General features: G+C 38.4%; 1 long non-coding RNA gene across 2 annotated transcripts; it reads left to right on the top strand.

Moving 5' to 3' along the window:
* Positions 1-26,250, top strand: LOC137480085 (uncharacterized). 2 transcript variants are annotated; one of them, XR_011002713.1, is made up of 4 exons: positions 1-112; positions 18,044-18,137; positions 25,591-25,655; positions 25,858-26,250. It is a non-coding gene; the product is annotated as an uncharacterized lncRNA (long non-coding RNA). The 2 variants fall into 2 exon arrangements; XR_011002706.1 differs by lacking the exon at positions 25,591-25,655.
* The last annotated feature ends 311 nt before the right edge of the window (positions 26,251-26,561 follow it).

Genomic DNA, 26,561 nt, shown 5'->3' with positions numbered 1-26,561 from the left:
CCGGTAACTCAATTCCTTCTTCCAGCAGTCAGTAGATGAGGATAAATAGACTGAAACCCCAACAGAATAAATTATCTTCAAATGAAATAATCATGTGTCAGAAGAATGAAGGGTAATGTCTTGATTTATAATGTGAATTCTTTCTGTTGGAGAGTGTGAGGTAACTGAAATATATATTTGATAGGCCAAGCTGTCTTTGATTTGTAGTGCTGTCATGGCTAACCCCAGCCAGCAACCAAACACCATGCAGGTTCTCACCCAGTGGGATGGGCTAGAGAATAGGAGGAGCAAATGAAAACTCATGGTTTGAGATAAAGTCAGTTTAATAGGGAAAGCAATAGCCACATGCCCATAAGCAAAGCAAACCAAGGAATTAAATCATCACTTCCAAGGGCAGGCAAGTGTTCAGACACCTCTGGTAGAGCAGGGCTCTGTCACATGTAGCAGTGGTGACTTGTGAAGACAAAGGTCCTCACATCAAACATCCTCCTGCCCATTTCCCTGTTCTCCTCCCAGCTTTATAAACTGAGCATGATGCCCTACTGTATGGAATATCTCTTGGTCAGTTGGTGTCACCTGTCCCAGCTGAGTTCCCTTCCAACTCCTTCTGCACCCCCAGCCCCCTTGCCAGCAGTTCAGTACTAAAAGAAGTAAAGGCCTTGACACTGTGGCCTTTAACTGCTCAGCAATTAAAAAAAACAACATTCCCGTCTTATCAACACTGTTTCTAACACTAACCCAAGACACAGCACTGTACTAGCTATGGTGAAGACAATTAATGCTACCCCAGCTCAGACAAGGACAAGTTGCTAGCTTTAGGTTAACTCAGACTTATTCACTAGTATGAGAATGTGTGATGGTGTTTTTGCCTAGACATGCATTATCTGATGACCCCATGTGGAACAGGTCATATAAATTATATTGACTATTTTATCATCAATTTGAAATAGCTGAGAAGCCATTCATACTTCATTTTTTGAGTAATGAAGCATATTTAAGGTGTTACTTCAATAAGATAAAACTTTTAAGTGCCTATTTCTTTTGTTACAATTTTGGGCTTTGTTAAGGAATAAAAAAGAACATAGCATATTATTTGATACAGATCAAACCTGATAAAATGCATTGACTCTCCTTCAGACATTTGTTCTTCATGGGATGTGGAGTGCATGAGGAACAAATGGGGAGTTGGAGGCACTTTCATGTAGGATAGTGTTTGACTGACATTTAGTATAATACTTGATCCCAGTTTAAGCCTTTGGATTTATCATGTGTTGTGCTACTACAACCGAAACAGTTTCAGGTTCCATTAAGAGCACAGGTCCTGTGCTGTTTCTCTGGGAGCAGCAGGGAAATGGTGATTATATCTTGCTGGTTACAACAGCTCTTACAAAAAGGAAAAATGTGTCTCATCTTTGAAGCTTATAACAGTAATATTTTTTGTATGCCAGTCTTGTCAGTTTTTTTCCCCTGCAGAAGGAAATTAGTTTGGAGGAAATAATCCTTGCAGTGGAGACCCAAACAAGTATGTCTAAGGGGTAAAGAAGTGAAGTGAAAAGAAAGCATGACAGAAGAATATCTCTTTAGTTGAAACATCTTGGGCTCCTCTCATATTACAATATTGCATTGTAACTGCAAGTGCTACAAGCATGACAAGTCATGCCATCTGAAATGTGGCAGCAAAAACTTGTTCTGCAGTTTAAGGACCTCTAGAATTGTGTGTTCTTAAAAAATGAAACTTATTCATAGTACCTAAAAAATTCACAAAATTGAATCAGTCATTCTGTCTTTCCATTTTATTTTTTGAAGACTTCTCCCATGATAAATGAATCTAGGTATGTTAATTTCTCCTTGCCACAGAGTTGCTGTGTTCTATGCTTTACCTGTAACATCTTTTTGCAGTATTAGCACTAACTTTAGAAAAAAGCAATTTTCTTTCCTGTACTCTATATAGCCTGGTGGGATTAAAATTCCTACAGGTATTACTGAAGGCTTGTAAGGTAGTAGATTGAGGGGGAATGTGGAGAAAAAGCAAACTGTTTGCTACAAGAGTTTAGAGAGAATGCAGGAAGCCTGACTTTGAAAAGTCTTTACTAATTCTTACTACAGTTACCAGCCCATATTCTTAATTGCAAACTCAACAGCAGGAGGAGGGTGCTGTAAAGCCAGGAATAGGCCTTGTGGAGCAGCAGATCTTGCTAGTATGGCTGGTTACTCTCTCCTTAGATGTTGGTAAAGGAGATGGGCTGCAGGCTTAGCAGTCTTCCTTTTTTGTTGTTGTTTTTAAACAAAAAGAAAAAATCTAAATATACTGTAATCTGCAAGTTTTAAAGTTTATCAGACGTTAATCCATTTTCTATTCAGACCACCACTGTGAAACAAAAAACTCCTGTGTAAAAGTGGTTTTACATGTTAAATTGCAAGGCCAACAGGAATTGAATTTTCAACAGTACTGACATTGTTACCTAGCACAGAATTGTCCTTAGCCAGATTAATCTCTTTTGTAATGTCTACCAGGGAATTATTTTGGCCCTTAAAGTGAGTGACAATCTTCCTTAGGACAGAATTATCATTAAGTATGCACATACAGGAATATGTTCTGTCCTACTACAGAATCAATTAGGTTGGAAAAGACCTCTGAGATCAAGTCCAACCTATGACCAAACACCACCTTGTCAACTGGATCAATCCATTAAGTGCCACATCCAGTCTTGCCTTAAATGCTTCCAGGGATGGTGACTCCACCACCTCCCTGGGCAGCCCATTCCAATGCCCAATCACCATTTCTGTGAAGAATTTCTTCCTAATGTCCAACCTTATCCTTCCCTGGTGCAGCTTAAGACTGTGTCCTCTTGTCCTGTCACTGGTTACCTTGGATAAAAGACCAAGTCCCACCAGGCATTAGCTTCCATTCAGGCAGTTGTAGAGTGATAAAATCTCCCTGAGCCTCCTTTTCTCCAGGCTAAACAACTCCAGATCCCTCAGCTGCCCCAAGCCCTTCACCAGCTTTGCTGCCCTTCTCTGGACATGCTCCAGCACCTCAATGTTCTTCCTAAATTAAGGGACCCAAAACTGGACACAGAATTCAACATGCAGCCTCACTAGTACAGGGTGATGATCACTGCCTTCATCCTGTTGGCCACACTATTTCTGATACAGGCCTGGATGCTGTTGGCCTTCTTGGCCACTGCTGGCTCATGAATCCGGTAAATGTGCAATCTGTCTTCCTGAAGTTCTGCAGTTTAAATAATGACTCAGACCTTTTCCCATTACTTTCACTGAATTATGCTTGGAAGTAAACTAATTCTGTTTCTGATTAGTTTTGTTTGTCTTTCCCATTCTTATCCGATTAAGTTGATATATGTCAAATAGCAAAATTCAATGCCAAATAATGTTGTGGTATCAGTCTGATAAGGTGGTGCAATTAGATTTGAACAAATAAACAGGAAAATACAAAATTAAGAGGAAAAATAAAATATGCTAGTTGGCACTTAAGACCAGTACTGAAGGCTTTGAGAATCAAAGGCAATCATACACTGACTTTAAGATCATCAGCAAAGAGATGCACTTGGCTGTCTCCTGGAATCAAATTTTAAAAGTTCTGAAATAGTTAACTAAGTGGAGAAATCAGTAGTAGTTGAATAAAATTCATATTATACATTTATAAACTTTATAGATCTTGAGAAACTGCACTGGTGATTTACTTTGTGGAGCGGGTTTTATCTCTTTAAACTGAATGTGGATGTGAATTTACCACAACAAAAGGGGAAGAGACAAAACTGAAGGCAACAAAATATGAAATTCTTTAATTTACTAAAACACCTCAATGATGCCTACTTCTTGTGGTCTGATGTGGTTGTCCAGGGCAACCAAGGACAACCAAGTTGCTTGTCCATTATACAATTTCCTCCCCTTCACCCATCCACATCATGGTTGAATTTAAATCTGGATTTGATATGTGTGTTTCATCTAGTTTAAATGTGACCTTTGAAGGAAGGTACTGTTTCTAACTGAATTCACCTAATACTCACCAATCTTCCTTTGGTAGCTGGTTGTCTTTATGGTAACAGGGGCCAGTGAGTGGGGAATGCTATTTTGACTTAAACCTAAGAACTGAGGAAAACCTGAAATCTTGAAGAAGAAATCTGCAAATCTGGTATAAAAACTATTCTTCACTAGTTATGGTGCATCAAACAAAAATCTGAGAATGTTTCTTGTTACAAAGAGAAGAAGAAAGAAAAAAAAAATCAGGAAAAAAGTATTAGTTATAAGAATAGGAACAGGGAGACATAGGCTGCTACACTTAAACTTTGTGTTTCTTAGTGGGTGATCTCTCTATATTTAACATAAAAGTTTTTGGTTCCAGTTTGGGTTATTATTCTTTATAACAAGGACTTTCTTTAAAAAATAAGTCAGAAATTATAGGAAAGCGGTATTTCTGTCATACTTTTGGCCTTACCATACATCTGTAGGGAAGCTCTACATACAGGAGGAATAGTTGAATGAAGGTGGTAAATAACTTTAGAATAATCTGGAGAGGATCAGTATGACAGAGGTCAGCATTTTCCTAAACTTACTTCCTTGAGTTGCTTCTTGTCATAACTTTTTTGACTTTTTTAGCTGGTCCAGCCTGGGAGCTCATTGTACTTTACTCCAGTGGAAATCCATGAGTCTTACAAAAATTCTTAGTTTTTGTGGCCTTGAACTCTAGAAAAATCTTTCCTGAACGTCTTGAGGGGACTGCCTTCTCAAATCCACTTCAGATGTTTCTTTATCAGGTAACTAGACGTCTGTTGTAACACAGTGACATAGCCACCTCCAGCCATTGTGAACACAAGCAGCATCTGAAAATAATTTTGGAGGATGTTTATTGCATTTGGAATGCATTTTGAAAATGTTCAGATACTCTTCTCATAAGATGATGCCTATTATACTCTTGTTATACCTCCTATTCCAACCACTGAGGGAATGAAACATGCTCTATATAGTGCACTTGCCTTGTTTTGTATCTGTGGCTTTAAGATACTAAAGCCTACTTGACATTTATTTTCTGAAATTAAATTGTTATTGATATCCAATCATAAGATTTAGTCTCTGAAATTAAATTTTTATTACTCTCCAGTCATAAAACAATCCTTGAGCCATTCAATTGAAAACTGTGCAGTGCAGCTTTTTGAATAGATCTTGTTCTTGCAGTGAAGTTATAGGTTTATCCATAACAAACTTTTGAGGAAATATTTACCACATAATATATTTCTTTACTATTGCAAACACATTAGTACAGCAGATTTCTGTCACTTGGTTTTGTAATGCTTGAACAGTTCCCTCATTACCTGCTCAAATGGGGAAATTAAAGTATTTGACAATGGACTGTTCTTTCTAGTACAAGAATGATTAAATGTTTTGTGACAGGAGTAATACTACATTAAAGTATTTCAATTGCAATAGATGCTTGTGAAAATGAGTTCCAGCCCATCATTTTGGCTAGAGTGACCAAAACTTCCCTTAGTCTGTTCATTTAAATAGCTTTAAGCCTCTTGATTACTCCTGTAAGTTACTACTTACTTCATTAAATATAAGAACTTCATTTTTTGTCTGCTTTATATTCATAGTTCAATAAATCTACTTTGTCCTGTGATGAAGGTAAATTTATGAAATACTTAGAATTATAGTGAGAAAAGCTACTCAAGTACAAAAACCAGAAATGTTTCTCAAGTAGAGAAGAACCAAGTCATTGCTTTGGATTTTTTAGTCTAAGAAAAGCTTGTTATAAGTTTTCTAGTCTAAGAAAAGTCTGTGAGACTATATAGAGAGAGAACAAGGAGGAGAGAAAAACAATGCTTATTAAACAGTGAAGGAAATATTTCTGTTCTTGCTTTGTCGGAGGAAAATCTTAACTTCTGAATTGAGTAATTTACCTTTCCAGCTGGTAAGTTCAACTATTTCCAGAGCTGTCATGCTCTGTTTAGTACAGAGAGAGAAAATGGAATTCTATTGACCAAATAAGAAAGAAAAAGCATTGTGTTATAGAACGGAAAGATAGAAGAAGAAAACATTCCTGCACAGTGCTCATCAATTTAATTTGATGCAAAGTCATTTCATGTGGCTGTTTATTAAACTTGTATGAAGTAATTTTAGGCAAAGTGAATTAAATAGTTAAAAGAAGAAAAAAACAAAAACTACCCTCAAAAGTCTAGCATTAACTGACTTTAAAAGGGAGAAAAGGTAAGTACTATTTCATTAATGGGGAAAAGTGATATGTGGTTACCAAAATAGATTAACAACAGACTGTGGTTACAGACAAAAACCTCAAATACAGTGCTTCCAAAAGACAAACTGTCATATGCAGAGCAACAAGATTAAGTGAGGAGAACGGTCAGCTTTGTGTATCACCTACTATCTCCTAAGAATATCATTGTGGCTTTTCTTCTTCTTTGCTCCGGTCTCGGGCAGCCGGGGTGCCCGGCTTGGCACTGCCTTCTGGTGAGACCAAGGCTTCTGCGTGCACGGAGGCTCTAGGGCTGAGTGCTCCGGTGTGGGTAATGCAGCTTTCGTAACCGTACGCTGAGAGGAATCAAAGGGACGAGAGAATGCACACCTTGTCCCGCGTGGCTGAGAACTGTTTATTTCCCGCATGGCCGCAGCGGTGGTCGGAGCAGCGTTCCCAGGTTGCCTGTGTGGACAAAATGGCGATTGGAACAAAGGAAGCATTGGGTTGAATAGGGGGCGGGCAGACAAGGGTGGAAGCCCCCCTCGTCCAATGGGGACAGACGACAAGGGAGTGATGTGGACCATGGAAACCTACGGGAACATTACAGAGGTGGGTACAGTGTTCTGGGACAAATAGGATTGCCAGGATGGGGTGACTGACACAGAACTTTCAGGAATAAACAGGGGGTGTCTATTAGATGGACATGTAAGAGTTCCTATGGTAGACAGCTTGGAGCAGAGCATTGTGAGGGGGAAAAAGGGGTACAGTGAACTAACCTAACTAACATTTATTAAAGCCCCTAACTGAACAAACCTGGTATACAACATATTATTATTAAACATTTTCTTGTGTTGACTGTAATTCTATCTTCTGACAGCATCTTGAAGTTGTAATATGATCAAAATACTAGTATCTAACACTCACTTTTTTCCAGTCTGTGTATTGGCAATAAACTACTGAATATCTCTCACATGTCATATGAAAGATAAAAGACATGTGGAAATTTAGTCAGATGAAGGTCCAGTACTTACATAGGATGCCTGAATGCTGACACTAACTAGTTTGTTATACTAGTGGCACTCACTTGATGCTCATTCAATACACAGTTAAGCAAGCAAACAACATCAAGATATTTTCAAATTCAGGTCTTAACTGTTCAACACGACTTAACAGTGTCAAGATCTTCATGTTTGCTTTCAGAGAGATGACTTGAAACTATAATCTGAATTATTATAGTATTACTAAAATTAATAGGATATCTGTATATTAATAGTATTATTATCAGTAATAGTAATATAATTAGTATTATAATAATACTATTATCTTAATATTATTGTCTAAGATAAACCTAGATTATTGATACCCCCTAATAATTTTAAGTGAGAAATGTTTATTTGTATGTTTTGCTACTATTACTGCTTGTATGTAACCCTTTAGATGAGCTCAGGCATGCAAGGAAACCATTCTGAGGTGACAAAAATCTCAGTTAAAGCTACCCATATGCATGCCTATATGATAATATATAGGTTGCAAAACTACCCAAGCTGGCTTAGCTTAGGTTCTGAAAAAGGACTACTAACTCAAATTTCTTTCAAATTAAATGCATCTATTTAATGTGAGAGAGGTAATTTATTGTATTTGAACACATATTGTCAAAAAGAGGAAACAAGACAAATCCTTTCTGAGATGGGTACTTATTTATACAAAACGTCCAAATCTCCAAATACTTTGATATTTTCAAGGAGTAACTAATAATGTATTTTACAGCTAGATAGGGCAAAACAGATAAATCTAGAAATCTTACTCATGCTTATCAGATTATAGGGAAAAATATTCTTTTTTTTCCAAATTTAAAAAGAAAAAGGTTATGTTTTACTTTAGAATCTACTTTTCTAGCCTTTTGTCTTTTGATTAGTTCAGCTTTATTTTGGACAATTGTTGGTCCCACTAATGTAACACATTACTTAGAAGCATTACTTTGATACAGCTACATGTTATATTCTTATTAAACCCTGAATACGTTGAAGATACAGAATTTCTGCATGGTTTTAGGTTCAATAGCTTTGCCACTAACTTTGGAAAAGGATGATCTTTAGTTATATCACAAATAAGTTAGCATATATGTATCCCACTTAGCATGTCATGGCTCTATAACAATCACATGAAGTAAGGACAGTACCTTGATATTTGAATCTGAAAGGAAAGCTCTAATTTTTGTGCTGGTGTTCCTCAGTTATTGAACTGTTAAGCACTACTATTAAAAAAAACAATCACTTCTTGAGAGTTTTTTATTCTCTGAATACCTAATCTCTGAATCCCCAGGGATAAATATTTGTCCTTGGACAGGTAGTTCACAGAATATTTTTCTTTAGAGAGTTGTGTTAATTTGCCAAGAGGTAAAATGGCAAAATGAAAACTGAATGCTTGCACTGCTGCTGAGACTGGAGCCACTTAAGAGTATGTTGTAATACAATCATGAACAATTTCTTAGGGAAAAAAATTACAAAAAAATCCCCAAACCAACCAACCAAAACTCCAAAATCACAAATACCTGATGTTAGCAGCTGAAAGATGAAGTTAATAATGCATAAGATATTAATATTGCCAAAGGAGAAAAAAAAAGATAATTTGATAACTTATAGGTGTCATTGATCTTATCCAGAACTGATTTTAAACATTAAAGTTTGAGAACTGATGCAAATTACAATTCTCTGATGCTTTTATTTCATCAGAGCTTTGCTAGTGGTTGGGGTTACTGGATGCAGAATAAAATGTGGTGTCACTGAACTGAGACTACACACTTGATAATTAAAAATGTTGAAATTTAAGTTACTGGGAAAAAATAAGATGCAAAACTTATGAGGAAATACATAAAAGCAGGAATTTTAAAATTGCACAAGTATAGGAAGTCAGATAAATGTTCAGGTGGCAGCTACTATAAAAAGCTCAGTAATTAACCTCTAACTGAGCCATAACCCAGGGATATCCTGCTGTTCTGGGAAAAAAAAATACTATATTCTGGTATAAGTGAATCTACATTCTTTAAGGCCTTTTGAAATAATCCTCCTCTACAGGATACTGGGAGGATCTTGGCTTCTGTCCAGTTCTGAGCTTTGCACAATTGGAGAAAGCTCAGAGGGGATAATAAGGGTGAGCATAGGTCAACTAAACATGGCTTACAACAAAAGTATGATTCAATTAATGTTATTCTGTTTAAGATTATAGTCTTAAATATGTAAAACACTACTGCAAAGAAAACTGGAATAATTCTTTGCCATGTCCATGAGAAGATAAAAGATAATTAATTCATGAAATGATAAGAAAGATTAAGGTTAGATTTTTTTTTTTTCCAAAATACATAAGTAGGTAAGCACTGAAATGAATTGCCTGGATGTAGCTTCTAACTGTGGAGGAGAAGTAGATAAGCAGGTCACAGAAATTATGTAGATAAAAAAATTAATGTAAGGAAATAGACTTCAATGATAATGCAATGTGTCTTTAAACCCTGTAATTTCATGGTAAATGAGGAATAGGTATGTCAGTCCTTTAACCTTAAATAATAGAAAAGCTTTCAATTATCTTCCTCTCACATTTATGTCAAGGGTATAGAATCCTGCACCTTTTTTTATCTCCCTCTGTAGCTGCTTGTAACATTCTTTGGCTGTTCCTATACTCTGGATCTTTTATATTCCTTGTCTGTAACAAGGTAGCAGTCAGAATACTTCAGTCTTGCTCATGCTTTTCATCTTGGGATTCAGGCATTAGAAAGGCTATCCCTTGCTATCACAGCAGAGAAATTACCCTTGGATGATCCCCACTGAAGAAGGTAAGGTTGTTGGTTTTTTGTTTAGCTTTTTGTTTGGTTTTTCCCAGTGATCATTTTATTTTCTCCTTGATCATGAAGTTAGGATGAACATTCATATATGGTAGTCATTCTTTTGGTTCACCCAGCTCTTTTGTTCACATGCTGTTAAATTTTTCTGTGACACGTTTTAAGGATTTTTGTATTTTTTAACACCTGGCCAACATCTTTCTTGTCCTGAAAATGTTCTCTGCCAATAATATTGTCCATCCTATTGATTTGATGAATTCAGCTAGAATGTGCAGAAGACAAGTCAGTTTCTAAAGCAGAAGACAGTATTTGTCAAAAGCTATATAGCTCAGATGATCTAATTTACCTCCTGCATTTCAGGAAATCTGATTGTGTTGACCAAACTAAGGTTAAAGCTTCTTTTCAATTGACATAGATATTGCTGCATTTCCTCTTTTAATTCAGTACTGCTTTGGACTGTACCCTGGAGCTGTATACTAGAAACACACACATCTTCATAAGAACTGTAGACCATTAAAGGGGTGCACTAGCGTGGCGTCTCGCGGGGTTTTCCCGATCCCCAGGCAGCTCCGGCACCTAGAGCAGTACCGCCTCTCGCCGGGACCCAGGATCGCCGCATGTTTCCGGACTCGGCTCCGTGCCAATGTCTGGGTGGGGGTGGCAGCAGAGTCTCACCACTACGAGCAAGAGACGCCAGTAAAGAGTGAAGGAACGTCCGGATTACCCACGCGTGGAAGGCTGAAAGTCCTTTATTGCTGTGGGGAGCTGCGCTGAGGCACCGTGGCCCGCTCCCAGCTGGTGTGTGAGGAAAATGACGGTGGGCACGCTGAGGTGTGGGATTATATCGGGGGTGGGGTGAGGAGAGCAGGGGCCCTCCCGCCCAATGGGGGCAGGCGCCGTGGCGATGACGTGGACCACGGCGCCCAACAGGGACGCGACAGGGGTGGATCCCGGGCTCTGGGACAGACGGGGGTTGGGAGATAGGAGTGACGGGCACCAAAACCCCTGGGCAGGACGGGGAGTGGTCACAGAAGTGACAGCAGAAGCTCCAACAGTCAGGGACCCGGAGCGAACAGCTGCGGGAGGGGAAGAGACACAGGGGGTGCACGGGGGTACACAGAACACGGCTAGCTAATGGATCAGAACCCCTAACCTAAACCCCAAACCACGATACAACAAAATAGGAAGCAAATGTTACACTTTCTAAGGATCTAAGAACTCATATTTAACCAGTTAGATCATCTGTTGCCTTTATGTAACTAAGGCTCCAATTCTGTCACTGAAAGATACTGAGTCATGCCTTGTGTGCATATATTTCTGCTGACTTTCTCACAATTCCTTTGATTCACAAAATCACGAAATTCACAAATGCTGAGATTCTCTTATGCCCTCTTTTCTTCCCCTACTTCTACAAAACTTGATTCAGTTTGGCCACTTCAACCCATTAACTACTGAATGAATAATGAGCAAAATACTGTCTTTAATACCTACTTACTGTGAAATGAAGCTTTCAAAAGGATATTTACTTTATAGGAGACTTGGGGTGCATCACAGTGTTTTTAGTCCTGAGATGAAGATATTCATGAGCAGTTATCATGATTACTGAGGATCTGTGCTCATATATGAAAGTATATGAATGCTAGGACACTTGATTCCAGACTCACTTTAAAGTTCTCAAAAATATTTTCCTTCTAAATCTAACTTACATGCAGCTAAGTCCAAAAAATGGATTGCAAATTTTAATTTTTATGTTAATAATTTTATCCCAGTAATTTTTTTTACATTAGTTAGAAAGTGGAGTTGCTGGAGTTTTGATTAGCTGAGAAGGCATTAGACTTCCATTCCCTGCTTTTTTATTTCTTGGAGAACACTACCACAAGTTCTTGATTTTATCTTGCCAGTCATACATCCTTATTTGCAAGAGTAACATTTATATTCCAGATAGTGTGTGGGACGTGCCACTATTTGTAAACCAGTCTAATTAACTTATTATCCAGCTTAAGTATCATATTACGTAAACAAAAACTAATTATCATCTGATTGTAACAGAATTAATTTCACTCCTTTCATTGACTCCTCATCACTCCTTCATTGCTCTGAAGGAAGAGCACTTGGTTTTCTTTCAGAATGCAAAGATATTCCAGCAAAGATCAATGTCCCAAATATTTTTTTAAAATAAAACATGATTAAACACCTTTGTAAATACACAATTCTATGAAAAAGACAACCTAAGCATTTCATTGCTTCTAATTTAAGCTTCTTTTCTCCCAAGAGATGTGCAACTTCTTTACATTTAAGCAAAATGGGTAGTAAATATTGAGATATAATTATGAGCTTCAGTAGTTAGGTTATTTGTATTGTGATTAATAAAAGAGATCTGGATGCTTTTTAGGTGGCCTCTAAGAGATACTTTTCTGTGTAGAAATTACAACATACTTGCACACACCATGCTTCAAAGACAGGTGTACTGGCTTTGCTTTAGAAACAGTATTTCGTGTCTTTCCATGATGATTTTGCAGATGGCCAAAAAGTAAAATCCATTTGTAATTTTGTACTGTAAGAAATAGTCCTTTCTAGGCTGTGAGCATAGGAAAAGTATATGGACTGAAATACAAACTTAGTAGTGTTAGTGAAAGGGATCCATATTTCTGCCTATTAAAATTTTTAAAATATTCTTAGGTTTTCCCTTTATTCCTGGTCTGCAAACTGAGAGACTGAGACAGTCAAAAGTGACTTTCCATTTAGGAAGGAGGCATTGGTAGGCTGTTTCCTGAATGGCCTTACTAGTAACTCGTACTGTAGACAATAAACTGTGACAGGAAAAATATTTCTGTATCTTGTGGTCTTTGTAAGCCCTAACATCTGCAGCTCTGAAGGATGCTCTAGAGAACTAGTGTGGATCTTTCTGTTGCCAGGCTTGCACACTGTTGCAAAGCATTGAGAAGTCATAGTTTTCAGAAAATTATTCTGTTTGTTTATGGAAGTGTTTTGTTGGGGTTTGGTTTTTTTTTTTTTTTGGACAACATCTCTAAAAGCATCAGCTTCAACTTTTGTGAACAACACTTTCCATGAAGAAAATTTTTTATAATATCTAATCTTAACTTCCTCTGGCACAAATTGAGGCTGTTTCCTCTTGTCCTGTTTCTTGCAATTTGGGAGAAGAGGCCAACATTCACCAGGCCACAACCTCCTTTCAGGTAATTGGAGAGAGAAAGTTCCCCTTCAAAAACTGTCAAAGGCTTCACTTTATATATGAAATTTGTGAAATATAATTGTACAATATTGCAGATAATTTTTGGTTGTTTTACTAGAATTCCTACACTTTTGGGATTAATTGCTCAGCTAAAAAAAAAAAAGAATTAATATTATACAATTTATTTACTTGGAACAGCAAAGGAACAAAATTTTTATATTCCTACTTCTCTGAAAGTGTTGCAGTCTTCCCTCTCCCTCCATGAATCCCCTTCTTGAATTATGCAAGTGCTTGAATGCAATAGTGGCTGACACCTGGGTGTTTTATACAGAGGTATGTATGAAGCATAATCATTGGTCCACTTCAAACTTTCCAGTTTATTTTTGCTTTTTTCTTATATCCAGGATATGTATACTTGCCTTCTTGTTCTCTATATAACACTCAAATCATGTCCCTGCAATCTAATTGGCAACTTTTGCATCTTATTCTTTGACTGTAGTTCAGGTTATCAGAATAATTTGCATGTGGGAAAGGTTTTCTTTGTTTTGTTTTGGTGGGGTTTATTTTGTTTTTTCCTTCCCTTCCCTTCCCTTCCCTTCCCTTCCCTTCCCTTCCCTTCCCTTCCCTTCCCTTCCCTTCCCTTCCCTTCCCTTCCCTTCCCTTCCCTTCCCTTCCCTTCCCTTCCCTTCCCTTCCCTTCCCTTCCCTTCCCTTCCCTTCCCTTCCCTTCCCTTCCCTTCCCTTCCCTTCCCTTCCCTTCCCTTCCCTTCCCTTCCCTTCCCTTCCCTTCCCTTCCCTTCCCTTCCCTTCCCTTCCCTTCCCTTCCCTTCCCTTCCCTTCCCTTCCCTTCCCTTCCCTTCCCTTCCCTTCCCTTCTCTTCCCTTTCTTCCCCCTCCACTAGGCTTCAAGTTGTACTGTAAATATGCCTGTATGGGTAAAGATCAGTTTTTGAAGTTTCAGAAGTGTTTGGTCAGAATAGTTACACTGTGAAAAGACTTGTAATTAAGAAGGAAAAGTTTGGGAGGAAAGAAGAATCATGTTCATTGTGAACTGGATGATTGAAACACAAGAGTCAAGTATACATTTTTATACATAGCAATCAGTAACTGGCAGGGTAGGCATTTAAACCAAGATCTTCAGAGATTTGGAAGTCTCTCTCCTTTTTCAGTTACAAATCATTAAACTGCACACAAAAATTCAAATGCAAATTATATAATTTTTTCTAAACTGACAAATACAAATTCAATATTACTCATGATGGATGGTGAAGAATTTGCTTTTAAGGTCTGGATAGTTAGAAAACAATTTTGGAAAAGAAAAACTATAATAATAGCTCACTTTGCTAAGCAGGTGTTTCTTTGCAAATGTTAAAAATGCAAAGAAGTAACAATTGCAGGTGAGAAATTATGGCTTGTTAGCACTGCCCTCTGGCTAGGTAATAAATGCCAAGTATACCTATGCAGAAACCTGAGCTATGTGAAATCTTTTATTAAGCACCTGGTAAGAAGTTCTGATCTCTGCAAATAAAACCAGTGGTGACAATAACCCTTCTTAGACAAATGCTGCTGCCTTGCTCTACAGTTACAAAGTTTTTTATTGTGTATCTGACTTGCAACATGGTGTGAAAAGTAGGAAAGTGTAAGTTTGTTTTTAGCATTTTTATTATCTATTAGTGACATATTTGAGATCAAGTGGCTTTATCACATCCTTTTTCAACGAATGACTTTTCAACTGAAGCTCATTTTGTGATTAAGTAGTGGATACCACAGAATTAGATGTAATGTCAAGTATGAAATTTTCATCTCACTGATTAATATTTCCTAAATACTGAATTAAGTCCATGAATATGCAGTGTTGCAGCTGTATATTTTGTGCTGTCTTGTAAGAGTTTTATAAAATTCTTCATATTAAGCATTATCAAAGGTAAGATTACTGATATAAGTTGTCTTTTTATGATACTTCCATAAGACCACCTCTTGTTCTGTTTGTTGGAAGCAGGAATTAGCACCTACTACTTACTAGCAATTTCAAAAAATGCAATTTTAGGACTAAGTAGGACTTTGCATCAGCAGGTACTGTTTTCTGCTAATAATCCCAGGTGTTTTTTGAAAAAGTTTGTGAACTGATTTTCAATCATGCATTTTTATTAGCCTTTTGATGAAACTTCAGAACTTTAAGAAATTAGTTCCCAGCAAATAATATTTTCAAATAGGTTTCAAAAACTCGCTCAGGCTGATCAAGGAATTTTAAGAATGGAAATATGTAAGTAGTAGTAATAAAGCTTTTGATGCATGCTGCTGTTATCTTGAAATAAAGCCAATGTATAAACACTATTATACTTAACACTACCGTAACAAATAAATTCACTGGTTTTTTGTTCAACTCTCTACTTGAAATTTACTCCCTGTGGCAAAATTAATGGTCCATGTTGTTTACTAGAAGAAAATGGTGTACTGATATTCTTAATGCAAAACAGAAGCTGAGGATCAGTAATCCCAAATTCAATTGCACACTGCCTAGTTTTTACTGGTAATGATCTAGTAATAATTTCTTAAGATGCTTGCACAGTGTTTAATGCTTATTTGAAGGAGAGTATACTTTCCAGTGCTAGATGCACTCTCTCTAAATCAGTACAAGCAACTATCAAAAAGAGCAGGGTTTTACCCTTCTTTAAGGATTTGCTATTTAATCAAGGAGGGAAATTGCCAGTACTAGAAAGCCTTTTTTGTAACTAAAGCACGCTGTCTTTAATTAAGAGATGACCAGACTATGTTGCAGGGGGAATGAAAAATTGGTTTAGCATGAAGGACTTAGGAGCCCTTGGTTGAGGAATTCAAGAGAAAGCTCAACTCTAGAAATAACACCACTGTTAATTCCATGACCATCCAGGAGATCTGAGAAGGGAGCTCCTTTGCAATAACCATGTGAGAATACCTTTAAAGTGTCTAAAAATTGCTTAATGATTGGTTCATTGCCTTATACAGTTTCCTAAATAAGGATCATCTGTAGCAAAATGGAAGTCTAAAGCACACAATCCTTATTCTGATGATACAGAGAGTGTAGGAAAGGTAGTGAGGATTTTCATGGCGTGTTAGTGCGAGCATGCTATACTTAGGCTCTTATTTGTCTTTAAGGTTTAAAATTGGTTTTGGTTTCATGTTTTAAAGAAGCTTATATTTGCATTCCTCTTACTTTAGATTAACCTGAATGTTTTTAAAGTTTTTTTTGAAAAAAACCAAGACACTGCTAATATAAGGATGTCCTGAATTTATATCTTCAAACACTTTTCAAAGTGTGGTCTGGCTTAAAAAGATTTGAGGGGCAAGCTTAATACTGACTTCTAGTAACACTAAAGGCTTTTTGGTATGCAGTGAAATACTGGGCTATGTGTTTGTACTTCAGAGTCACAAGGGGAATATTATGCTCATAAAAGATAATTGGTTACTAAAATAAAAAAAAAGCCAATTTACTAGTCACCCATCCAAATATATTTACTTTTTCATGAAGTATATGAATATGAGATTGAAGAGTGGACTATATCTTCAAGTACAAATTCTATGTTATTTTTATTTTCCTAAGTGGACCTCATTTCTTTTTCCTGACAATCATCTTTCTTTTGTCCTATTGAAGTATAATATAATCATATTCAAAATGCATAAAAACATAAGAACTACATCTCTGAATTGAACTTGGGGTTCATTTGCCGATTACTGCCTTCAGTAGTGCTTAACTAAGGACAAAAAAAGCTTGTAATTGCAATTAGATAGAACATGGTGAATGAAGTCTGGATTATCAAATATAGCAGCTCTTCTAATCTGCTTTGAATTATTAAGAGTACTTTGTCCTTTTTCAGTATCTACTCACTTTTTTGAAGTTCTGTTACAATCATGGCTTTATTCTGCCATCCTGTGACAATGTGAAATAAGGTGGTCATACATAGTGCAGGAGGAAATAGAAGAATGCAGTCAATTATTCTAAATTTACCAGCCCTTACTCTCAGAGGATACAGAAGTTCTTGTTCTACCAGGACTTTTACCATTGCTACACTACTGGTGCATCCATTCTATGCATTGATGGGGTTTAAAAAAACAAAAATTTTTTTGAAAATTTTTATAAGTTATATATAACTTGTTGAGCTTTGACTCTTCTAATTTTCCTCTTGCGCAACCTCATGACATCCTTACACAACCTACTGGCATCCTTATAGTCCCTTCTCCCTGAGGCGAAGTCAGTGTTCAGCCAGAGAAGTGAGGGTAGGTAATCTTCCATATCATACATCCTAATCTCCCATAAGGCCTATCCCAGGGAAGGCAGATCCAGTCAGAGATAGCAGATCTTTCTTGGATTTCTCCATCTACTCACCAGAACTCTGTCACTAAGAAGAGAAGCTTCTCTACCTGAAAGACTCTTTGTTCTTCCCTCTAGAAAGAAGAATTGGAGGGAAAGGTTCTTATTTTTTCAGTTAAAGCAGCAGGATTTGAAAAATAACAAGTAGTAAAGTGGTAAAAGCAGAGCACTTTAACATTGTAATTTAGAGTCAAATTTAACATTGTTACTGTATCTCTGTTTCCTTTGTTTTCAATTGTCTTCCTCTTTCCATGAGGTTAGCATCGGAGACTAGTCAGCAAAATACATTTCTTTGACTGGCTATGCCTTTACTTAGGAATGGGTTGCATAAATGTCCCCAGCAGTTGTAAGTCTTTTGAAGGGGACATAGGAGAGAGAACCTCTTGTTCAGGAGACCCATGGATGTTCTGCACTTGAGAACTAGTTTTGGCCCAGCTTAACTAATGATTTCATTTCTCACACAGATGTCATGAGGAGGGAACTCAGGACACCTAGCATACGGAGAGTTAAATTTTGAGCAGGACTTGCAGGATGTTACAGTACTACATATAAAAATAAGTTAGTACTTCTTTATCAGTTAGCCACTATTCTTTCCTGGAACTCTCAAAAGTTTTTGTGGATTATTTAATGCAAGCTGTACATTTGTCAGCCATATAAACTCATATTCCAGGAGTCTCTTAGAGAAGCATATACCCGTGACAGGTTCATATTTTTTAAATCATATTATTCAGTTATAATTATCCTGTGAAAGGCTGATGGAAGAGACATAAATTAATACAATCTCTACCCCATTCTTGAAATTCATGGAAATAGAAAATATGTCTTTATAACATCTCACTACAATAATTATTGTAATCCTCAGCATATTCAGTGGTGGTTGGAAGTTATGATAGGGGGTTCTAAAGAGTTACACACCCAGATTTCATTGGTATACTTTTTGAGTGCTTGGATAATGGAGAAATGTTTGTAAGTCTGAGATTCAAAGATTTTGATTGCACTAGGATTTGGTAGGAAAAGGTAGTTCTCTGTCATCAATATCAAGTTTTTACCTACATTAGAAATTCCAGTTTAAATGATCAAACTCTTTGCTACCTGTAACCACCTAAGTAAGCTATGATGATAAAACATAATTTAATCTCATTTTAAGGAAAAAGTTCCCCAGAGTCAGCCTTATCTTTGCTTTTTAACTACTCTAATATCAATAATTTCCATTTTTGAGTAATCAAAAATGACTGGGCTGCGTAAATGGCTTTCTTAATTGGCTAATTAAAGAGTTCTTAGTGAACAAAGTTTAAATATTGAAATTTACAGCTTTTGAGACATACGAAGCAAATATTTTTATTACTATGTTTAGTACTTCGTTAAATAGGATCATTACTTAAGTTTAATTTTTGAGGTAAACAAGACCTCATCAAGACACAAATGATACTGGAAACCTGGTGCAAGTGAAAGAAGTTATTCCCTGTTGAGTTATAGAGTCAATGAAGTATGAAAATGATGGCATTTAATATCTTAAATTAAAGCTGCTTTAGGGAATGCTTCAGCACTTTAAACTGGTATGTCATAATTTGATCTCACCTGGCTATTCCAATATCATAATACAGCTGCCAACTTTTCAAACTCCAAGTTTTTGGCACTGTTATGAGATTTAGAAAGGAAAATATGATAGGACAATATGCAACAATAAATGTGATATTTATAGACATTGCTAATCAGGAGATTTTTATGAGCTGTAATATTTATGCAGTTTAAAAAGCTATTCATTTAAGCATATTGTAATATGAATACTACTTCAATTAGAGAAATTAACCTAGTTGCATAGCTTTTCCATTTCTCTGGTCTTGATGAAATATAAAAGAAGGTGAAATCTTCATACTTCTGTATCCAAATAAATTGTCTTTCTATAGGAAATATATGATGGCGATTTTGGGAGGATTGCTAAACCCACAGGAAAAATTTCAACAGATATCAACGTGTTTTAATTTTGAAACTTAATTCTATAATCTATTTAGACCTCAAAGGCTGCAGTGGTTTTTTTTTCTATGTAAAATGTTTCATTACTTACTTTGGAGAGATTAGTCTTATTTTACCAACCCTTAAACCTGACATGTTTTGAAGGAGTGGGTCCTGCCCTTGGCTCACAACATCCCCAGGCAGCTCTGCAGGCTGGGGGCAGAGTGGTTGGAAAGCTGCACAGTGGAAGAGGACATAAGGATACTGAGTGTGATCCAGCTGTGCCCAGATGGCCAAGGCCAAAGGCATCCTTGCCTGTATCAGCAATAGTGTGGCCAGCAGGATGAGGGCAGTGATTGTCCCTCTGTACTCAGAACTGGTGAAGGTGCACCTTGAATTCAGTTTTGGACACCTCACTTCAGGAGAGACATTGAGGTGCTGGAGCCTGTCCAGAGAAGAGCAACAAAGCTGAAGGGTCTGGAGCACAAGTCCTATGAGGAGTGGCTGAGGGAGTTGGGGTTGTTTAGCCTGGAAAAGAGGAGGCTCAGGGGAGACCTTTTTGCTCTTTCCAATTACATGAAAGGAGGTTGTAGAGACATGGGGTTCAGTCTTTTCTCCAGTGAAGCAAGGAACAGGACCAGAGGAAATGGCTCTAAGTTATGCCAGGGGAGGTTTATATTAAATATTAGGAAAATTTTTTCACTGAGATTGTTGTCATGCCTTGATACTAGCTGCTCAGAAAAGTGGTGGAATCACTGTCCCTGGAAGTGTTCAAAAAACATGTGGATATGACACCTGGGGACATGATTTAGTGGTGAAAATGGAAGTGCTGGCTTGATGGTTGAACTCGAGGCCTTAGAGGCCTTTTCCAACCAAATGTTCCATGATTCCTTTATACTTCTTTTGTTTACTACAAGAGCACATTACTTATTGGGGGAAAATTTCTTTTTAAGTCAGGTTTCTTTTGTTTGGTGTTTGTGTACTGAGACACTGTTACAGATATTTCTTAATAAAAGCAAGTGGCTTGCAAGCCTCTTTACATTTGCAAACAGAAAAGGCAAGCTTGTACATTATGGAGATCATGGAGCCTGGGCAGCTTTACATTTCTGACTAATATGAATATGTAAGTGGACATTTGAGTGTGGCAGGGTAAATTTTAGCATCAAATTTACTGGAAAAAAAAAGTAGCCTAAGGACTATTTCAAAATTAGGGGAAAATAGTAAATGCGTGCATTTAAAATATCTATCTTTCTCAGTTTCTCTATGCTAGAATAAGAAGAAAAGACCTCATGCCAGGATGCTAAGAGCTCTACCATATCTGTATCAGAATACATAATGGTAATTATGTCCCACTCTGCAATTTCATAAAAGCACAAATTTTGTTGGAATGCTTCCTTGATTATATGTCTCCATACCAAACTAATGGAACATAATTTATCTCAGAGCCAAAGAGAAGTATATGTAAGACAGTGGAGCATAAAAGTAGCACGCAGTCATATTTGATTTGCTCATAATATTTATTGTATTCCCTACTTTGTTATGTCTTGAATTGCTGAGATTTTACTCTTCTTTGACTTGTTACTTATAAAGGCTTAATACTCCTTTTCAATGAAAACAGTAAATACTTAACTACATGAATCAAAATTTTAGGGAAAAAATCACAGAAGCAACACAGGTTGCAGGAGTTGAAATGTCTAAAATCCAAAGTACTGTCCTCAAAATCCTCAAGTGTAGTACAAAGAAAGGTAACTCTAAGAGGTAATTCTACAAAGGCATGTTTTTTCCAACTACATATGTTGTTTCAAATTGCAGTCCAATTCAGAACTTTTTACAACTAGCTTTTAGAACTGTTTTTTTAGCAGTATTTCATGCTTCATATTTTCTAATGCAATTAAGCTTAACATGTTTACTTATCCTCCACGTGAAAAACAAAACCACCATCTACTCTAATTGGGGCAGGTAGAATGTGATGCAAGTACTCATATTGGTTTTGTTCTGAGTGGAAAGACACCTTAGAAGTTCTGTTTTCATGCAGAGTTACTTCACCCAAAGAAGTTAAGGTTAGATTTAGATAATTCACACTGTATTCTGAATCTAGCTGAAACCAATGCAATTTTAGAAGCCTGCTTAAATCTAATGCTTATATCTAATTTATAGGCAGAAAAACCAGTGTAGTCTGATGGGAAGAGGGGAATAAGGATTGGGGAACACAGTGAGAGGAAGTATCTTGTATGTTCAACTAAATACCAATATAAAACTGAGAGCTTAGATGTGGGAGACCTACCCAGCAAAGAGTCAAGCTGGAGTAAAGAGGGAGAAAGCAGTAGGTCTAGGGGAGCACTGGTTGTGCTGCTGTCAATTAGTATGAATACCAATGCACCAAGTGATGTTTTTGATCACTACAAAGGCTTTTTTTTAAAAAAAAGCCTTTTAAATCTACATTTTGCTCTAGCAGACCTTTATGATGATCCCCTCATATTAATGAATCGCATGTGCTTAGCTCTGAAATTTTTATTGTATTTCCAACTATTAATATTCATCATGCTGGGGTTTATGGCTGTAGACGACATTGTTATTATAAAACATTAATTTCAGAGTCGGCGGCGCGGCTTCGCAGCGGCGGCGCTCTCTCTGCACGGCTCCCGGGTGCTCTGTGGTGACTCTCTGCCTGCTCCGCGGCTTTGCGCTGGCCGTGGCCCTGACTTTGGGCGTCACTCGCGGCTGCTCTTTACTTTGTCTGCCCCGGTCAGCTCCCGAATGCCCGGCTTGGGCTTCTCAGCTTTTCGTCGGGGCCGGGGCTCGCCGCAGTTTCCGGGTGCTTTTGCTGTCGCGCTCCGGGGTGGGCTGTTGGCCGCGCTTTGCCGTCGGCGCGAGGGAAGAAACAAAGAGGCAGGGAATTCGTCCAAATCCATCTGCGTGGTGGCTGGATGCTTTATTGGCTGCGAGAGCTGCGATGGAAAGGCTGCAGCCGATCCCAGCTTCGCACGGACGCAAATGGCCTCGAGCATGCCGAGGAGTGGGGTGATATAGGGAAGGGACAAGGTGGACGGGGAGTCCTCCCACTCAATGGGTACAGACATCGTGGTGATGATGTGTACTACAGTGACCAGTGGGAACACGGCAGGGGCAGACATGAGACTTTGGGGTGAGTGGGACCACGAGAACAGGGACACGGGCACGGAAACCACAGGAGTAGGGGAAAACCCGGGGGATGCACGAGGGTACAGAGAACTGGAAAACTAACAAAGGAAAAACCCATGTGAACCCAAACCTGGGATGCAACATGGGAGGGGAAAGGAATAGTTTTTAACTCACACATGGAAGGTATGACCAAGTGTTGTAGGTTGGGTTGGTTTAGTCAGAAGCTCAATTAATGTTAGTTAGGTACGTTCCTTGTACACCCCTATCTTTCTCTCACAGTGGTTTGCTCCAGGTTGTTTACCCCAAGATTTCCCACCACTCGGACCCACAGTTACCTGTCAATCTTCTCACTTCTCCCAGTTTTCTCCTTATTTGGTTCTGCAAGTCAAGGTTTGTTCACTCCCTGTTGAGTGTCAATCATGTAACCACCCCCAGAAAGTTCTGTGTCAATCAGCCAACCTTAGCCTTTCTATTCGTCCCAAAACGCTGTACCCACCTCTGTTATGCTAACATTGGTTGTTACAATCCATGTCACTCCTCTAACATTTGTCCCCATAGAGCGAGGCAGATTTCCACCCCTGTCTGCACACTCCCAATTTAATCTAATGCATTCCTTTGTCCCATTGCCATTTTTGCCTTGCACTGCACTGAGGGTGATTCGTTCCGACCACTTAGGGGGGAATAAAAGTTCTCTGTTTTGCAAGCAAAGTGTCCTTCTCTCGTCCCTTTGCTCTCTTCCTTACAGCATGAAGCTACCAAAGCGGCATTACCCACACCGGGGCACTCCGCAACCCTGGAGTGCACGCTCACATGGCAAGTACGGCCTAATATGTGCAGCACTAGCTGGTGCTTTTCAACTGCTTGAGGTTGTAGCAGGCAACCGCCGCAACCAAGATCTTAGAATAGGATCTAGTGTGGAGCCTTCCCTTCTAAGGAGGCTGTGATCTGATCTTAAGACTCCTTCCATGGGACATCTGATAAATCCTACAGCCCTGGGTCTGCTCGCTCTCTTTCTCTGCTTCCTCTCTGCTCTCAGGCTCTCTGGGGTTTTCTCAGGCTCCTGGGCCTCTGCTGCCCTGCTCCCCCCAGTGAGGGGGAACAAAATGGACTCCCCTGCTAAACAACAAAGATTTGCCTCGTCTGTTTTCCCTGCTGATGATAGTGGCCTCCCTGGATCATGATCTTCACTGTAAGCCACATGCTGCTACAATCTAGATATGGCCTTGCATCTAGTTTTGCTTTGGAGTGTTCCCATTCATTTTGTTACATGTTGCATCTTGGTTTGGGTTTTATGTTAGGGGTTCTGATCTGTTAGCTAGCTGTGATCTGTGTACCCTCAAGTACCCCCTGTGTCTCTTCCCCCCACCTGCGGCTGTTCGCTCCAGGTCCCTGACTGTTGGAGCTTCCGCTGTCACTCCTGTGACCACTCCCCGTCCTGCCTGGAGGGTTCGGTGCCCATCACTCGAGTCTCCCAACCCCATCTGCCCCAGACCCCAGGGTCTGTCCTGGTCTCATCCCTGTTGGGTGCCGTGGTCCACGTCATCGCCACGGTGCCTGACCCCATTGGGTGGGGTCTCCTGCTCTCCTGCTCCTGCTCTCCTCGCCCTGCCCCTGATATAATCCCGTGCCTCAGAGTGCTCGTGGCCATTTTCCTCATGCGCCAGCTAGAAGCAGGTCACGGTGCCTCTGCACAACCCCTGGCGGCAATAAAAGACTTTCAGCCTTCCACGTGTGGGGAATCTGGACGTTCCTTCACTCTTTACTGGTGTCTCTTGCTCGCGGTGGCGAGAATCCGCAGCCAAACCCGCCCAGACATTGGCATGGAGCCGAGTCCGGAAACACGCGGCAATCCCGGGTCCTGGCAAGAGGCGGTACCGCTCTAGGTGCCGGAGCTGCCCAGGGACCGGGAAAATACCACAAGACACCGCAGTTATGGTGATAGTTAATAAAACAATATATAACTTGGCATTCCATTTGATCAGGGAAGTATAAGCTGACAATATTTCATAACACTTTTTTTTCCTTATCAAACACCTACAGATTTTTAAGTACTTACTGACATAGTAAGTATATTAACAGCTTTTTGTTTTAATTAATCTCTAATGGCTCACCCATTAGTACATGTAAAGCACAATCACTAGTGACATCCTGTGACAGCATGGCTAATCAATAGAAAGGCTGCTGCGACAACACAGCCCTGGCACAGTAATAAACTCCATCCTTTAGGTGTACAGGTCTCCCATGAACAGTTGGAGGCCAAATTTTCACTTCTAATTCAAAGTAAACAAACCCAATCATATACATCACGAATATTGACATTTCTTTCTCTAAAAAAATATGCTTTGAAGTCTTCTTCTGTATGATTTTTCTTGCACAGTTATAAAGATCACAATGGTATTTTAAAAACTCCACACAAATAATCCATTCTAGTTTTAGCTCTACATATGCATTTTAATAAAATTTTTGTATTAAATATTTTTCTTCTTGCAGTCATAAACTGGAAATATCGGAGTTTCTAGTCTAATACTAAAATGTGAAATTAACAAACCTGATAAAAATATAATCAAGAGATTGCTTTTATGAGAAAGTCATGACTTGTTTATCTTTCAGTCTGTCATTGCCTTTTTACAGCTATTATTCTATCTGCATTTTTTTTTTTTCTCTGACTTTGATTTTTGGCTGAAGTGAAGGTTTTGGATATCTTGTGGTTGCTGTGATTTTCAATCATAAACACTTCAAGGTGGTTGTAAGGGATTTAAATGAGACTTTGATATACTTCCTTCTTGTATTGCAACTTTGCTGTGATATCTCTTTTCAGGAACGGGATAAAGGCCTGTTTTTAAAAGAAGTGTCTGAATGTTTATTGCTTCTGCTATAAATGACTACTCAAATCTAGGTGTGATGCTATGTCCAACAGGGTTTGGATGCATCAGAGTAAACCTGACTTGTGTACTTACATAGAACCAGAGATTCGCCCATCAGGTATCTCAATTTCTTTCAATGTTGCTTAGCAGAGCAAATGCTTAACCAAAAGGAGTAGCATAAACAAGGCTTGATCTATGTGCTGGAATGCTTCCTAAAGTTTAGAAAGAATTATGGAGGTTAAACCTAGAGTACCATATATTTACCTTGTAAATACTCAGGAATGGAGATAACAAAGAATTTAATAACCATTTAATTTCAGTAGTGCTTGGAGTCCAGAGTGGCATAACAACTGGAGCTTTGTAAAACCAGCTGCATTTTAAAATGGATCATGAAAGTGGCTGTGAATTTCTCTAATGCACAGAATTACCTGTTTAGATAAAATTCTGCAGTTTGCATGACTGAATAAAAGAATGTCCTTTTCCATAAGAGTAAGATGAAAGAGAGAGGGGAAGGTAAGCCATGGGAATGTTTTCTTCCACTTGAGTATAGTTAATGAAGGTGAACAAAGTTAATGAAGGTGAACAAAGTTAATAAAGATTGATATCCTTAAGCTTGAAAAATTGATTTTGATATCAGAGACTGTGAATGTGTTCGCTCATCAGAGTTTAGCAATCTAAATTCAGGATCTTAAAGCAGGATACCTATACTCTTTCTTAAATGAATAGCTGTGGAATAGCCTTTTGAAATGGTTGAATGATCTGGAGAAGAAATCTCACACAGGCAAGACACCTGTGTAATGTTATAAAAGAGCTTAAAATTTTTGTGCTCTTATTTCAAGTGGTTAAAGCTGACTGTGTATGTATCCTTTCTTTCCAACATGTATTACATTTTGATCTCATATTATGTATGTTGGTCATATAACTGGAGCTGTGACTGTAATGAAATGATTCCTCCCCTGAGGAAAACACAAGACCTTCATCTCCTCTGTAGACATTAATCTTTCCTGTGTTATGCATGGCCACG

This window comes from Anomalospiza imberbis, chromosome 1, assembly GCF_031753505.1.
Source record: "Anomalospiza imberbis isolate Cuckoo-Finch-1a 21T00152 chromosome 1, ASM3175350v1, whole genome shotgun sequence".
NCBI classification, from domain to species: domain Eukaryota; kingdom Metazoa; phylum Chordata; class Aves; order Passeriformes; family Viduidae; genus Anomalospiza; species Anomalospiza imberbis.
Note: the sequence above shows the minus strand (reverse complement) of the source record. Positions and strands in the feature narration are given on the sequence as shown.